The following is a 3033-nucleotide window of genomic DNA, read 5'->3' as shown; positions in this document are numbered from 1 at the left end:
ATATTGAAGGTGTTCTTGTGAATTCACTAAAAAAAATAATAAATAAACCTTTTTAATTATAATTGGATTGAGTCTGTGGTCTTTTCCCAGGAGTCAAGAACTTCGTAACCCCTTCTTGGCCCACAAGAGGTCTGTGATTGGTACAATCCCTTGGAGCTGTTGTGCTGTGATTTGTACAGATACACTGTCATTTACCTGCAGGTCTGTTGGGATTAGTCATCCTTTCTGGATGCTTTAAGTAGGCTGTTGAGCTTACTTTTGAGTCACTGGGAGACAGTCTTACGTGTTGTTCCCTAGTGTTGCAACATTGGGCACAATGGTTTCCTCTGTATTGTCTTTTCCTGCCAACATTTTTATCTTCATCACGACTGGAGTTAAATAAGTTGTAGGAGGAACAAAGGAAGAGATGTCACAACAACAAACTTTCAGTAGTGTGCAGAGAAAGAAACAATAAATCCTGGGTAGGGCCCAGTCATTACAGGCTGAACAGAGGCCACCCAGGCATCACCCAAAAATGGACCACCTGAGAGAAAGTACCTAACATTCGAAAAGAAATACCTAACATTTCAACCCTTGTAGATAGGAACACCTGATGCCCCTTAGCCCAGCACACACCCATCTCCTTTCACAAGGACACCCTCAGGCAAATATCAGCCAGTCAGTGGTCCTGAAACTTAGAAATCTCTCACCCAAACTCTGCTAAGATAAAAACCCCACCCCACCTGAGCTTGAGACTCTCTGATCATGCCAAAGCACTGGACACACGGAGAGTCCAAGTTCAAACTTGGATAAAGGCTCTTTGCTTTTACATACACGGCTCAGTCTCATTGTTTGTGTGGTGTCTCCGTGATCTGGACAGAACACCTTGGTCATCAGAAGTCTTCCAGAATGCTGTCGAACTTTAATGGGCAGGTATTTCAATGAGTGTAGGCCTGAAAAACAGAAACTGTCAGGGCTGAGGGTTCTGACATCCTCAACTAGTGAGTTGTGTCATTTGTCATTGTCACTCTGAATGTCCCAACCATGGAGTCCAGTATAGGTCCCTCCAATTCTGGAAAGCTCTCCGTATTAGTGTTTGCAACTGGTTTGCACTGGCTCACTGCTGAGAATTTCAAAAGTCAGGGCTTCTAAGATCTCATAGAATGAAGCCTCCAATCTAAGCACCTGGACACAAGTGCAATAAGCTCCCAGGTAGCAGGATTTGGAGCAGCTCTGCCTTCTGTCCTCAAGAACTGCTACCAGTAGAAAATATTCTCCTAACCCACCAATTTTTCAATCCAAATAAAAATAAAGGACCTCAACAAACTGGTTTCCAATGATTGAGAACTCCAGTTTAAGCAAAGATTAGCAAGAGAACATCTGATTTCGACCAGTTTTAAGTATCTGTATCAATTACCATCAAGTACAGATATGCTGCAGGATATATTATTACACTGTATAAACCATGAGATTGCATTATGTACTGGGAAAAGCTGTCTCCCAATGTATGAATCAGCTCTAGCACACACCTTTAATCTAAGAGCTTTCTGTTTGAATATTGTAAACAGGATTAAATAAAATCAGCCATAGGTTAAGAGGCAGAGCAAGTAACCTGCAAGTAACCAGCTCACAAGATAAAACCATAGAGTGTAAGAAGTCAAGAGGAAGGATACAGAGACACACAGGGAGTAGAAGGGAGAGAGATGTGGTAAGAGGAGTTTTTGTTTGAGACAAAAATAGAAGAAAGGTCTTTGTGGAACGACAGCAGAAAAGAAAGCAGCTGGGTGCTTTCTCTGCCTCTCTAAGCTAGCAGGTTTTCATCCTAGCATCTGGCTCCTGAGTGTTTATTGATAAAATACACCATAGAGATTTAGTTTAAAAACAGCATTTGGTGTTCCAACATGTGGCACAAACACACGGACAGAGGACAAACTTATGAATCATCAGATTTTTTAAGAACCCTAGGAAGTCCTTAAAGAGTGAGTTAAGTAGCATTAAAAGGTAAACCTTTTATGCCAAATATGCAAAGTGGACTGATAGGACAGTGAAGGAAGAGAATAAACTCCATTTTGAAAAAGAACTTCATTTTAGTCAGGACCTAACTAGGGAGGTAAATTCAGCCCAGTGAAGTCATAAACATTCCCAAGAAACTGTGTCTGTCCTTGTCAAAGTGACCCACCAGGGTATCAAAAAAAAAAAAAAGGAAAAAAAAACCTGTTTACATCTTCTTGCTTCAAATGTCCTTGTAGATACCTGATTAATCACTGTTTTGACTGTTTTGAAATTCCCCTATACCCCAACCAACAAATTCAAAAATTGTATACCTTTACCCAATCCCAAATGCCAAGACTTGTGACATCCTGCTTGCAGTTTTTCTCTTTAAAATCCCCTAACCTGAAGCCTCAGGGCCATTTTCTCCTACCTACTGTGGTCCTGTGATGGATTGTGTTCCCAGTTAGCTAACTTGCAATCAATAAACCCCAGTGGATTTACATCAGATATCAGCTCTGTGGTAGTCTTGTTTAGGGGAACCGTGACAGGGTCACAACAATAGAAGCCTTAGAAAGACTTATAAATGAAAATAAAAGTAGCAAGATACAGAGAGGGGAATTTATACAAGAACCTACTGTACTACCCACATGATGAAACTGAAGACGATCGGCCCAATGTGGTTAGGAAACAAACAGTTTCTCCAGTTGCTATGCACAAATACCAGGAGATGATAGGTACCCTCAAGTTATCAAGAAGTTAAACTAAATCCTATAAAAAGATTATATTTGAGGAGATTTAAGGAATATGGGATGCATTTACTCAATGTAAAGCAGATATTAAATTCATGGTCAAGTCAGAACAGAATTACCCCCCAAGACTGGAAAGATTTGGCAACAACAATATTGGAAACTGATCCTCAGTTACATTTGTGAGCATAATGGAAAGAGGAAACTAGGGCCATGAAACAACAAAATAGGACTAGAGAGATTAATATTTCCAAAGTCAGTTTTTACATGAATACCAGTATGCTGAATAGCAAATGCAGCTTGAATTTGATGACAT

The sequence above is a fragment of the Alexandromys fortis genome, unplaced genomic scaffold (assembly GCF_014885135.2).
Source record: "Alexandromys fortis isolate MF-2015 unplaced genomic scaffold, M_Fortis_MF-2015_v1.1 scaffold_61, whole genome shotgun sequence".
In the NCBI taxonomy this organism is placed as follows: domain Eukaryota; kingdom Metazoa; phylum Chordata; class Mammalia; order Rodentia; family Cricetidae; genus Alexandromys; species Alexandromys fortis.
Note: the sequence above shows the minus strand (reverse complement) of the source record.